The sequence below is a fragment of the Arvicanthis niloticus genome, chromosome 3 (assembly GCF_011762505.2).
Source record: "Arvicanthis niloticus isolate mArvNil1 chromosome 3, mArvNil1.pat.X, whole genome shotgun sequence".
Taxonomy (NCBI): domain Eukaryota; kingdom Metazoa; phylum Chordata; class Mammalia; order Rodentia; family Muridae; genus Arvicanthis; species Arvicanthis niloticus.
Window position 1 is genome coordinate 67,966,677 of NC_047660.1, and position 14,819 is coordinate 67,981,495.

Sequence of the window (14,819 nt, forward strand, 5' to 3'; positions counted from 1 at the left end):
TGTGACTCCATGAGTCAGCACCTTGAAAGGTGAGGAGTGTCACATTGTGGATGCAGATAATTGAATCTAGTTGTTAACCCAGACCACAGGGAAGCTACGAGGCAGTCAGCCATGTCCTAGGAGAGAGGACAGAGAATGTTCTTGGATTCTATGTTTTCTCTATGGCAGGGAAGAGGTTCAGCTGGGTGTATAAGAGATGGTTCCCTCCAAAGATTTATTGTATCTTTTGTGAAAAATCTATGTGTATGTCTGTATGACTGTATATGCCATGTATGTATTGGGGCTCTTAGAAGCCAGAGCCATAAGATCCTCTGGAACTAGAGTCATAGGAAGTTTCCATGGGTGCTGGAAATCAAACGTGGATCCTCCACAGAACAATACACACCCCTAACCTCTGAGCCATCTCTCCAGCCTGTCTTATCACCTTCCAGAATGGCATTTATAATCTTCTCACTAAGAAACATAACACGTGAAAAATGGCTTGGAGAATTTCACAGAGGAATGCTGACTTAAGAGGCAGACCTATATGGTCCCTCTCACATCACGGGAAGACAGATACCACATGGGTTTGAGCTCAAAGCATCATGTTTTAAGTTCCTTTGTAAAAAATCAGGTTTCCTTAAATTGACTTAAAATATAGATGGCAGCTCTACTGGGCAAGACTCATTAAATCAAAGGAAAAAAATGTATTTGGGAATAGTCTATACTTGTAAAACTGTAGTAGTATTCTAAATTTAGTAGACAATGTCAGTTGTGTTGAAATATGTGAGAAGTTTTCTGATATTCTAAAGATATCCTGGGGTTTGAGATCTTTTCTTCTACACAATTTAGTTTCAGCTTCTTCTCTTTTTTTGAGAATATATTTTGTCAGGTTTCGAACTGAATTATGCTTCTTGTCAAGGTTTCTGAAAGACATTTTTGGTTAAAAACCATTCTTTGTATCACCTTGTTGGCTTAAGAGAAGGTCTAGAATTAGATTAGCACATAATATCTCCTAAAGACAAAGGTATAGAATTTATCTTAAATTACTATGTATTAAACATGTCACAAGTTGATGCTGGCATTTAAATCTCAGAAAGCTGAAAGGACCATATGTATTCAAACAGATGAACCTACCAAACTCCTGGATAGATTAGGGGCCTCCATTTTCAGCCTGTGTTTCTCTGTTTTGCCTAGGAATGTAAACACAGTATGAGATGTTGCCTAGGGGAGGGAGCATTTTAATTTTACCACAGAATTACAACCAGAAGAGAATTATTTTTTACTAAAATAATTTATTACTTGTGGTATGTTTTCTTTCATTTCATTCTAAGGTTGTTTTGTTTTTGAGACTGGGTATCACTATGTAATTCACACTGGTTTGGACCTAGTTATAGAATGAGTTTGAGGCCAGTCCTGGACACATCAGACCCTGTCAAACACACAAAAATGTGTATTTATTGTTTATACACTTAATCTTTTATGGCATAAAAGCAGTTCTCAACCTGTAGGTTATAACCTCTTTGGAGGAGGGATTGAATGACCCTTCCACAGGGGTCACCTAAAACTATCAAAAAACACAGAGATTTATTTTACTTTATTATTCATAACAGTAGCAAAATTACATAGTTATGAAGTAGCAAGGAAGATAATTTTATGGCTGGGGGTCACCACAACATGAGAAACTGTTAAAGGGCTGTTGCATTAGGAAGTTTGAGAACAAGTGCAGTAGAGGATATCTGTTTGCTTTACACAAATTAAAATTGTTGTGTGTTTCATTTACTTCTTAGGAGATGTAAATTAATCTAAGCTAAAACTCTGTAACAGTACTGTAGAAAGTAGGACATTGCTTGAATACCTCAACACTTAGAAACTGAAGATGTAGCTCAGTGGTAGGGTGCTTGCCTAGTATGTGCAAGTCCCTGAGTTCAGTCCCAAGAGCATGCCTTATCCCAGACAATTCCCATTTCCTCATTGTTTCAGATGGCCCACTGCATACAGGTTTTTTAATCTAATAAATGAACAAAAATTCTGTGATAAATTCAGAAGTAATAGAACCGTAGTTTGACTTGCTGGAGGATTACTTTTTATGTGTATTTTATTTTAATAATTATAAATTGTTTATATATGGCATAGAAACATGGTGACATGCTTCTCTCTACATATGACATAAGAATTTCAGGAGAAGGGCTGGAGAGATGGCTCAGGGGTTAAGAGCACTGACTGCTCTTCCAGAGGTCCTGAGTTCAAATCCCTGCAACCACATGGTGGCTCCCAGCCACCTATAATGAGATCTGATGCCCCCATCTGGTGTGTCTGAAGACAACTACAGTGTACTTATATATAATAAATAAATAATTGTTAAAAAAAAAAAAAAGAATTTCAGGAGAAAGTAAGGTTTTTCTTTTGTTCCGTTTTGTGTTGTTTTCCTTTGCTTTGTTTGAGACAACCTTTCACTTTGTATCCCTGGCTAGTCTGGAATTCTGTATATAGACCAGGCTGGTTTTGAACTCACAGAGATTTACTAGCTTCTGCCTCTCATGAGCTGCGACACAAAGTTGTGTTTGGAAAGGATGCCTTTATTTTTGCATCTGAGATGATAGTTTTGGCAATAAGGTGGTCTTCTTGCAGTTGACACTAAAGTCAAAAAGCCTTGCCTTTTCTTATTGATTAACTAGAAAGCAATTTGGAGGTGCCCTAAGAGGCTTTAAAGAATAGCTTCTCGGATGCTGTTTCTGAAAGCTCCTCTGAGGATACTGCAGTGCTTGTTTGATTTAAAGCATTACTTAGCGTGGATGGGTGTTTTGCCTGCGTGCATGTATGGGCACTACATGGATGCCTAGTGCCTACAAAGGCCAGAGGGCACTGGATCCCAGACACTGAGTTACACAGAGTTGTGAGCTGCCATACAGCTGTTGAGAATTGACCCAGGGCCTCTGCATAATCAGCAAATGCTCTTAACCTCTGAGCCAGCTCTCTAGCCTTCTATACATCATTTGTAAGGATCTCCTGTGACAGATTTTGAAAAACAGATTGCCAGACATTTCAGTTATTGATTGCCTCTTAGTGTGGGTCTTTTTGTTGTCATGCCCTGAAGTCATTGTGCATTTCCAGACACCTGTGACAATCCTCTTCTGAGCATCTGTCAACTCTCTTGGATAGAAGAGCCAATCTCTTAGCACGGAGAATGGCTATCACATGCTTGCTAGTAGCACTCATTTGGTCAGTGGTATTTCAAAAGTGTTTTAAATTAAAATTATGGTGCACTGCTATAAAGTATTCACAAATTCTGATAAAAACACACAACAGCAGACATCCATTAAATTTTTTCTGACATTTTTTTTTTTTTTTTTTTTTTTTTTTTTTTTTACCGTTGGGAATAATTTATCAGTATACCCACACAATTTAGTAACATTGCAGAGTTGATGCCCTTCATTGGCCTGTGAGGTGCGTGCGTGTGTGTGTGTGTGTGTGTGTGTGTGTGTGTGAGTGTGTGTACAGTATGTGTGCGACTATGTATACATGCATGTGTAAATGTGTGTACATGTGTACTTTTTCTGCCCAGCCCAGTACAGCTTGGCATGCTCACCTTTAGTCATCCAAAAACATCCTCTTTAAGGATAAAAAGAGGATTCTTTTATATTCAGCAGGCTAACACTGTTACTTACTCATGTGATTATAAATGCATTTGGAAAATATTTGGCAACTCAGGGAATACCATGAAAAAATTAGGGCTCTATTTAACAGAGCATGGTATATGATAACAGAGCACAGATACATATCATAGATGTGTAAATTACACACTGCAGGGTGAAAAGTGAAAGTATTAAAAACGTGGACAGAGATTCAAGGTCAGGAGAAAACATTAGTGAGATTTGAAATGGCATATATGCTCATTTTTCTGTGTATTTGGATTTACATAAATATGTTTAATTATTATTATGTTATTGCTAACAGAAAAGGAGATGTGACAAATCCTCAAATGTGGAGAAATGTTAAATAGACATAAAGAGATACTGTATCTATAACATTAATGATAAGTTACCTTATGAACATTTGTACCAAGCAAATTTTTCTAATTTGATAGTGGTGAGATGAATTAGTCTTTAAAATTAGATTTTTAGCTGTGTGTGGTAGCATACACCTTTAATCTCAGCTCTTAAAAGGCAGAGTGTGGCAAGTTAATCTCTGCAGTTGAAGAAAACATGTATCTTGGAAGTATATAATAGCTTGCAAAAATTTCAAAGGTATTTTAAAATGCTATTAGCATATATTAATCCTAAAAGATAAAGGGATTCTTTGTAATATATGGATATTAAAAGTATTTTAGATGTTTGCAGAGAAGGCATTTTTATTTTCTTTTAAAAATATTTTAAGCTTACATTATTGCGTATGTATATTTTGTATGTCTGTGCATGCACGAAGACTGGAGACATGCTGTAGGAGTATGTTTGTGTGTGTGTGTTTATATACGTATATATTCTTTTACTGAGGCAAACATGAGAATTTCATTGTGCAGAGTACAAACTATTACAAACCTGAGAAATATGTAGATGGATGTAAGAACTATCACTGGCAATATGGCCAACTGAATTCATCACCTTGATGCTGCTTGGGTATCATACTACTATTACCTGCTTTATTATTACTTTTTATTTTTTAAAGGCAAGGTCTCACTCTGTAGCCCCACTTGTAGCCCTGGAATTTACTATATAACTGAGACTTGTATTGAACTTGTGACAGTCCTCCTGTATCAGCCTGCCATGTTCTGAGATTATAGGTATGAGCTACCACTCCTGGATCATATTACCTCTTAATGTTTATATTCCTACATGACCCTCAAAGGAAATAGATACATCAGAAAAAGATGTATCTATTTAAATACTCCTATAAGTTTTAAAAATTATCATATTTGGAAACATTACATTTGTTCTGATTTTGGAAGGTTCTGACTCTGCTTTCTAGAGTCTTCTTCAGCCAAGCTACCTCTTTCTACACCGATGATAATTCCAGATAAAAATATCCATGGAAATATTCCCTACTGAAATGCTATAAAAAACCTCCAGGACTTCAGCATGATAAGCTAATTGAGGCCAAGTAGTGACCCTCATCTCCCATATACACACCACCTCTCATCTTTTGAGGTTGAAGGACATACCCTTAATTCTGGAAAGCGGCAGTTTAATGACACTCATGATTAACTCTATTAATCTTGTTAACTTTCAACCCTCAGAGAGATAATTCCATGTCCTGTAGAAGCCTGCTCTAGTCTTACCACTGTTGCTGTGATGAAAAACTCAGAACCTAAAACAGTTAGGGAAGGAAGGGCTTATTTTAACAACAAAATACAATCTCTAACCAAGTGCAGTGAGGGCAGGAACTTAAGGCTGGAGGCTGAAGGCAGGCCCGCTTGCTGTTGGCACAGCATCACCTCTCACCAGGAACTCACAGCCAAGGAAAAGCAGCAGAGACTACAAAGGAGTGCTGTTTGATGGCTCTCTGGCAGGATCCTGCTCATTTAGTTCCTTACATTGCCTATGATAACTTCTACCAAAAGAAAAAAAAAATGATGCTGCCCACAGTGGTCTGGGCCCTCCTACATCAATTAATAGACATGTCAGTAGGCCAATCTGATCTCGACAATTTCTGTCAAATGGCTCTAGGTTATGTTAAATCGACTGTTAGAACTAATTAAAGCAAAGCCTGACTCTTTTCTAGACATTTTAAGACCATTTTCACTTATAGAATAGTGAGGTTGTTGTGTTATAGGCAAATAACAACCAGAGCTACATTATTCAAAAAAAAATAAGGCAATGAAATTAAAATTAAGAGGAGCAGGGAGGCAGAATCAGTTCTGCTGCAACCCCTCCTCTGTGGAGCCTTTCCGACCACCCTGCTCTCAACAGTGAGAGCTTATGCTGGAAAAACTCCCCTGCTTCAGATCTTAGTGCACTCACTTGAGTATAAGTCCTGGCTCTACCATGGAACCTCACTGGATTTTAATAAAAGACTTTTACCTCAGTTTTTGGGGGGGCCTCAGTTTTTCTACCTGTAAAACTGGGACACTGATGTTTCTCCTCTTGGCTTGTGAGGAGGAAATGTGAGCTTACATGTTAAAGTTCTTAGTGTACATTTATTCACACATGGAGCAAATATATAATGTGACTTAGCTTTATGATTGATGACTTCATCTCTTAACATTATGTATCATGTATTACCAGGTCCCATTTATTACAGTGAAATTATCTTCTCTACGTTGTTATTGTCTGGGCGACAGGTAGATGACGTGACAATAGCAAAGAACAAGGCAGGAAGACATAGGAAGAGGCAATGTGATGCAGGGAGAGCACACCACTTCTGATGCAGACTGATGCTGTACTTTGCCAGGAGGAAGAGCTGAGCTTAGTGGTATAAGATCTAAGAAAAGCCCAACCTTTTCATGGCATGTGAGACATTCTGAATTGTGTGTGTTAGAAATCTATTCAGAAGGTTTTCTGTTTTAGTAAATTATTTCATTTTTTGAGTGATAATCCTACAATGTAGCCCAGGTTGGACTCACACTCATGATCCTTATGCCTTAATTTCCTGAGTTCTGGGATCAGAGGCATCACCAGGTCTGGACTCAGTTTTATTCTTATAGTCTGCACATTCCAAATGAATCTGTTTTTCTAGATAGCAACCGTCAGCTTATGACATCTCAACTGATAGTCTTACATCTGCTTAGGCAGGATCAACTCTCCCTAGTCATATAGACAAAGGCCTGTTAGTGCCAGGTGCTGTGTAAAATGATGACTAAGTTCTGGTCTTTATACTGATAATTGTGTTTGCCTTCTCTTGCTTTTTATGTGACTACTTGAGTCCAGCGCTTGTTTAGATCCCAATTGAACATTTAAAACAGTGTCAAAGAGGTGATGATTCCTAATCACATTCTTTAATAAATTTCTTAGGTATCATGGATACCACTGAGAAGTCCCACGTTATTTCACATCCTCAGAGGAGTCTGTACTGAGACTTGCACTCACTTAGGTCAGAAGAACTCAATATTCTTAAGTAATTCTTTAAGTCATATTAGAAAAGAGATGAGAGGAGGGCATCGGGATCAGGCTCTAGCAATGGCGTGAGTCCATCTGTATAAGGGTCATCTCTGCCATGCCACCATCCCCAGAATAACAACATGATGTACATTACCTTTCCTTAAAAGTTTGTCATACTCTCTTGACACATACACATAGTACAGCAAAATAAAAACTGTTTTAGGCTCTGTGAAGGGTGCATTTATTAAGAGAAGGTTTTGAGCAAGGCACAATGCTTGATCTTTAGAGAGGGGTAAAAAGAAGGACGTAACTAATTTTGTTTTCAAGAAGGGAAGGCTCACAGGTATAATAAATAAAACATATTTCCACAAAATAATATAGACTCCTCATTTTGGATAAGTTGACTCCTTGTACAGGTCAAAGGGAAAGTGTATCCTAATTAGAAATTTTACAAAATCAATAATCAACCTATCCAATCTAGTTTATCTTTTGTATGAGTGTGAAGCTTTATACATAGTTTTTATTCATTTTCTTAAAGAAAATACTCCTTTATGGTAACTAAGTTGCTAAAGGTTTTATGTTGTATGTCTCAAAATTTATGGATCCAAGTCTGATCCTGCCTCTGTATTTCTTCATAGAGAAGTCAGAAAAAGTAGAACAGTCAGTCTTCTATTTCTGTCTCCAAAGACACAAGTACAAGAGGCTGTTATCTGAGTCAAGAGCAGTTGGACTAGCAATCAGAAGCTATAGTCTGGAGTTACCACTAGGGCTCCCTATATTAATATAGTGAATGTGGAGTAGGATTTATAAATGAAAATGGCAGAACAGAGCACCTCTATGTGGTCAAGCCTGAGACGGGATTAGGTATTAATAAGCCACAGCTGGTAGAGTTGAGTGGGATGCTCTCTGTTAACGGGGGGGGGGGGGGGGGGAGAGAGCAATTGATCAAGAGCAATACGTGCAATTCTAAAGACAGAAAAATTAAATGAAGTAAAATAAATATGAAAACATTGCACAACTACTGTTTTAAGTAGACTGTCTTGCCTCAGAAATTTTCTTCTCTCATTAATAGTTTCAAATAGTTTTAAGGTTACACGTAAATTTTAAATTATATATGCTGTTAAACATCAAATAGAAATTTAAAATTTAATAATTTGATAAAATGGTGTAGACAAATATGGGAAGTTTTAAATCATGCTTCTTTAGTATTCAGAACAGTGAACTGGAATGAGACAGTTTTGAAGAACATAATATATAATAAATAATATCAATTGAGTTTTACATTTTTAATTAGTGGTGTGTGTGTGTGTTGCACATGGTGAATATCAGAAGATGATTTGGGGAGTCCATTCTGGCCTTCCTTAATATGGAGCCACGGATCAAACTCAGGTCATCAGGACTGATTAGCAGCAGGTATGTCTACTCAAGGAGCCATCTCACCACTTTGTGAGTTTTTACCTAATTTTAAAAATATACATCTCACACTTTAGAATCAGATAGCAGATGCTCATCTAACTACTTGAGACTCAAGAATTTGAAAGTGGAATTTGAGTAGCAAAAGAACCTCTTACTCAATTTGTTAAGATTACCTCAAAAGAAGATAATATGAATGATTTTTAAAGTATTGTATTTGGAATTGAGGTATTTACAGAAAATTTGATAGGCCTCAACATAGCAAGATAACTAGGTCTTCAGTAATTGAGTTTATAAAGAGGCAGAAGCATCTCTAAGAAACATACCAGCTTGGTTTTTGAGGACAAAAATGTGGACAAAATGGAATTCCCAGTAAAAATTCACAAGCTTCTCACACGTTAGAATCCAACAAACCTGTAACTTGTAATGAGCATCAACAAGTTAACAAGGTGGCAGTCCACCATACTCAGGGGTTATGTGTATGACTGCACAGTCAGACACAAGAAGTGTAATGACCATGTGCAAAGAAATGGCGAGTGAAGTCACAAACACAAACATGTGACAAGAGGCAGTAAAAGTGACCCAGCAGATGGCATGGGAGAGTATTAGGAAAAGAAAGAAGGATTCTTAACAAGCAGATTAGAAAGAAGAGATTCAGGTAAAGAAAAAGATAGATCATTTCCAAAGAAACAAGACGCTAAGAGCAGAGTTCACAGCAGATCACCGGAAATGTAAGCTGGAAGAGAGAATAGCATCCTCAAAGTGCTGAGAAGTGAGGAATAGGAACTCTGGCTCATGCATTTACAGAATAAAGGCAAAATACTAATAACAGGCTTTATAAAATGAACTGCTAAGAGAGGAAGAGACACAACCCTGACAGGGAGGAATGGGATTCAGGAAGAACTAGGAGGCAAGTAAGTTGATTAACATGCACAGAAGGTATAACCATTTGTACTTTATGAACTGGTAGGACAGGACGGAGCTAGTGAACAGCAATAGACATAAGCCAGAAGGTTTCATAAGAAGATGATGTTCTAAAACTCTTTATAAACATCTATTGCTTGTTCATGTGTGCCCAGGGACAGCAGTGCCACAGCTTGCATGTGGAGGTCAGAGGACAACTTTGGACTGCCTTCCTGTCTTACCTCACTGAAGTTCCTCTTGCTGCCACTGCTGCTGCTGCACTGCATATCCAGGCTAGCTGGCCTTGGAGCTTCTGGCTAATTCTCTTATTTATACCGCCCTTGTTTCTACTACATTTCACTGTAGTAGTGCACAGTTTACTGATGCTTCTCACTACATCCAGTATTTGTTTTTAAACTAGGGATTTTTTTCTCCTGAACTCTTTCTCTATCAGTGATTAGATCCCATTTTAGTGGAGGGTAAGACAGTGATAAAAATTAGTTTTTGTTTAGTTAAACATGGATAGTAATGTTTTCAGAATCAATTCAAGAGTAAAGCTTAGAAATGTAGTGGATGTATAATATAAACATGCTAGCATAATGAATAGCATTAAGACCAGAAGGAGGCTTTTGAAGGAGTATGTGTATAGTTGCAAGGATATGTGTGTGTGATAAAGATTTATTTTTCTTATATTTGTGTGTATCTGTGTATAGATAGGTGCATGTGAACGTTTGAGCAGAGGTGACATCAGGTCCTGGATTTAGTTAAAGGATGAAGTTAAAGGTAGTTCTAAGCTATGTGATGTAGGTGCTAGGAACTGAACTTGGCCTTCTATAAGTGCACTATGGTCTCTTAGCCTCTCAGCCATCACTTATTCCTCATGAAAGGTAATTAAACACATTCTAATTCTTTACTGCAATGGTGAGTTCTCTGGGATTGTTTCTTACAGTAGAAAGCTTGGTAACAAGTTTATGATATATATATATATATATATATGTGTGTATATATATATATATATATATATATATATATAATTAATATTCATATTGAAATGTAATATTAAGCTTCATAATATACACATATACAAATATTGTTTGTATATTATTTGTATATCATGATAAAATATGAAGGTGGGAATAGTTGACATTTTAGTAATGTTAGGAGATTCATTAAATTCTCAATCAGCTTAGAGTCTTGATGTGCTGGATTTCGTCAGAGTTAAAAATGTCTGGGGTTTCTCAGCACCTTCTACTCATAGGGAGCCATCTGCTGGAGGATGGCTTCATATCCTTAGAGCAAATTTAAGTTCTTTGGCGTTTAAGTTTCACACTCAATTTTATGCTCAACTCGAGAAGTCTGTCTGTAAAAGTAGTATCATCCCCAGGGCTGTGGTTATTCTTATGCATGTAAACCCTTTTAATAACATTGCTATTAGGTAAAACCATTTAATCCCATTGATTAACATTGCCATCTGTGTGTGCATGTGTATGCATATGATGCTTGTGAGTGCAAGAGTATCCATGCCGTGGTGTGGACAGGAGAGGTCAGAGAACAACTGTAGGAGCCAGCTCTGTCTTTCCATCAAGGGTTTCAGGAATGAACCCAGATATTCTGGTTTCTGTGGCAAGTGATTTGCTCACTGAGCCATCTTTCTGGCCCCTTGTTCTTGGTTCTTGGTCTTTAGGGCTCTGAGATGCTAGTAAACATTTCAGGATATGGCAGAGACTAATACAGCTCAGGTCAGGGAATTCCCTTCTCCACAGCAGCCTTCTAGTTTTTCATGCACATTAGGTTATTTGCCTTAGATCCTGCTTTAAATTTAAAGGAGGAAGGGAAAGGCCAATGAAAAAAGAATTCTACCTTATAAAAACTACATAACCAGGCCAAAGGTGAGGATTCATGTGAAAAATGAATGTTTTAAGAAGGCAGAATAAACAGGCGAAGAGCTGTCCAGAGTCAGGCAAGCAAGACATCACAGGGACAAGGGTTCCCACTCTGGTACTTTCTCCAAGCTGGTATGGCACATTTGCAAGGGCTCTCCACTCCTGTGATGTGTTAATGACAGCCTGGAGATGCTCACTATGTGTTTGTCTTTTAGATATGAAAAAAAGTGTCTATATTAGAGACCCTAGGTCAGCCTTTAGTGAGGTCTGCCTTTGAGAGTGTCAGTGAAATTTGTAGATGTCTAGTCCTGAGCAAAAGTAAAGCTTGATTTTCAGTGACCACAGACTGAAGGTATGTTTGTAATTAGTAAGAAAAACAACTAACCAACAAGAGGCAACAACCCAAGGTTTGAACAAACTCATATTCAGCTCTGTTTAGATATTATTTGAGGATTCAAAGTTTTTATTAAATGAACAGTCAGTAAGAAAAAAAATACAGAGCCTATAAATTTCTTCCCTGTTCAGCTAACAATGTGAGTTTGCAAGATAAAGCTGGCAAGGCTTTTTGGTTCCTCAGAGGCTTAACCTCTCAGAAGAACAAAAGGATCCTGTGGGTTATGAAGCCACTCTTCTATCAGAGAGAGGCCAGGCAGATGAAACTGTCTTAGAGAGGGTACTGTCTAGACACATTTTTTCCTCTCTCCTAGCCATGTGCAACAAGACATTTATTTCAACTCTGAACATATCACTTAATGTCATCAAGCGTTGTTCAGCTATCTGGCATAGATATCTGACACAGCTGCTTCCTCGTTCTTCCTTCTTCCTTCCTTCCTTCCTTCCTTCCTTCCTTCCTTCCTTCCTTCCTTCCCTCCTTCCTTCCTTCCCTCCTGCCTTCCTGATTCTTTCTTTCTTTCTTTCTTTCTTTCTTTCTTTCTTTCTTTCTTTCTTTCTCTATTTTTTCTTTCTTTTTCTTTCTCTTCCTTCCTTTCTCTCTTTCTTTCTTTCTTTCTTTCTTTCTTTCTTTCTTTCTTTCTTTCTTTCTTTCTTTCTCCCTGTCTCCATCTCTGTCTCTGTCTCTCTGCCTCTGTGTGTGTGTCTCTCTCTCTCAAAACAGTATCAGATAGCCCATGGTAAGCTTCCAGCTTCCTATGTAGCTAAAGATGACCTTGAACTTCTGAAACTCCTGTCTTCATCCCTAGTGCTGGCGTTACAAGCATGTGCTACTACACTAGGTTTAGTGGTGGTGGTGATCAAGTGAAGTATTTGGTGTGTGCCAGGCAAGCACTCTGTCAACTGAACTGCATCCCAGTCCTGACAGTTTCATTTTCAACTATTTTAGTTCATTTCAATCACAGCAAACAAAAAGGAACAAGGACCTGTTTTCATTGCTGTCAGCTGACCTTTCCTGGACTTTCAGCCTTTGCATGTGTATGTCATTGGCATGGCCATCACACAATATGTCTCAAATAGAATTAATTTTGCGTATTATGTTTGCATTCCCATAGGTGATGGAGGAATCAACTTTCTTCCGTCTTTTGTCTCACATTATAATAATCAGCAAGGGTCCACCTACAAATTGTATTACTGGATCTTGGCAAATCTGCATCATATCAACTTTCAGAAACCATTACCCCATTGCTCACCATCCTTTAAGTTCTAAGACCATCCTCATGTGTTTTCTTCTCTGTGTACTCAGTTGAGGTCATTTGCTACCTTGTAGCCTGAATCATTTGAAAAGTTGTAAGTTGGATATGTCCTATCTACTCCCTCCCATCATTTTATATATTCTTAGTGCACCTTCATCTCATGCCCAGTCCTCAGTGACCTCCTTGCTAGTCTCTGAACACAGCCTGTGCACACCTGCCTTAAGGCACTTGGTGTCGCTAGTTTCTCTTCTGGTGATGCTCTCCCTGTAAATATCAACTCAGTTACACATAGAACTTCTTATTTGCATATAATTCTTATAATTCTTATACTATAAGAAAAGCTTTGCTCAGTCTCACCATCTGAAGTAACAGTATCTGATATTTTCTATCTTCTTGACAGTGTTCATCAGAGTGTAGTCTCTGTACCTGCTGTTGCATCCATGTCTGCTGTGTGCTTTTTTGAGGGGCAGATCAGTTACTTAGAACCACAAACCGTATCTCTGTTGCCTGGAACCGCCATTCGATGTCCACTCTGTTGTGTTTTGAACAGTGACATGCACTAAAGCCTACATAATTGAGGCTGATATAGGACCAAAAGATGACAAATTTTCTTCTGTGATTGTAGATCCTGCGCTCAGTGTCCTGCCCATGCCAGGCATATGCTCTCCCACTGAGCTGCATACTAGTAAAAAAAATTGATATGGTTTACAAGTAATGCACTTTATAAGAAAGTGATAAAAGAGAGAGAGACACATGTATATAGTTGTCTGGAAACAGGAAAGGTTACAGTGAAGATTGTGATTGGCTTTAGTTTTCTGTTCTCTTGTCTCTTCTGCCTTCTGAGTAGAGTTCCTTGCCACAGTGACTGTTGGGGTTACAGAGATGCATCCTTAAGAAAGCCTTAGGTGCATTCTGCCATCAGTTAGCTGCTTTGTGGGATCACTCACAGTGAAAAGTGAACATGAATATTCTTGGGAAATTAAAGTCAGTTGAATTTGCACTTTTAGGTCCCTCAGCCCACACCACCTTAAGCACCAAGGAGGTTCAGTTATAAAAAAAAAAAATAACTCCTAACAATGATAATGATGTCTTATCACAGGTGATAGACATTCTTGATAAATATGCCATTTTAGAACTCCCATTAGCACTGGATTAGGAATGTTGATGCATTTCTAGGGTTTTGGGTTACTCTTCTGCAGGAAAAATGCAATCCAAATTCATCTGCCTCTCATGTGACTTTGCTGAATTTAGTCACTGATGCAGATGATGGAAAGGGGAGTGTATCAAATAATGAATTTTCTTCTTTAATATTATTATAAAAGAGATGGAACTATTTTTATGTTCTTTGATATGTCAGGGTAATTTCTAACAGATAATCATTTTATAACCTTCAGAAAACAGAAATATTTGCTAGCCTTGAAAATATAAATTAGTTTACAAAAATTCATTGTTCCTATCTTAGTTTACCTTTTATTACTGACCAAGAAAAATTTGAGAAAACTGAGACCATTTCTTGTTTTAGCTTACAGTTCACTATGACAGAAGTCAAAGCAAGAACTTAAGGCAGGAACCCGGACAAAGGAACCCAAAGCAGAGGGCATGGAGGAGTGTTGCTTACTGGTTTGCTCCTTATAGCTTTCTCATTCTACTTTTTATACAACCCAGTATCACTTCCCCAGGGATGACACAACACACATGGGGGGAGTGGCACTCCAACACCAATCATGAATCAAGAAAGTACCCCCACAGACCTGCCTACAGGCCAATCTTACTGAAGCATCTTCTCAACTGAGGTTCATTTGTGTCTGATGATTCTAGATTATGCCATGTTGACAAAAAACTAACAATCACAATTCCTAAACTTTAATTCCTAATAAACATGGGGATCATAGTATATAACTATAGTATTGAAAGTTTAAAACACAGGGTATAGAGAAACACATGATCTCATAAAACTTGGA

At 37.9% G+C, this 14,819-nt stretch overlaps 1 protein-coding gene across 5 annotated transcripts in view; it reads left to right on the top strand.

The window, feature by feature from the left end:
- LOC117705458 (armadillo-like helical domain-containing protein 4) overlaps positions 1-14,819 on the top strand; it is an 89,875-nt gene that overhangs the window by 16,056 nt on the left and 59,000 nt on the right. The gene's annotated exons all lie outside the window — the stretch shown is intronic.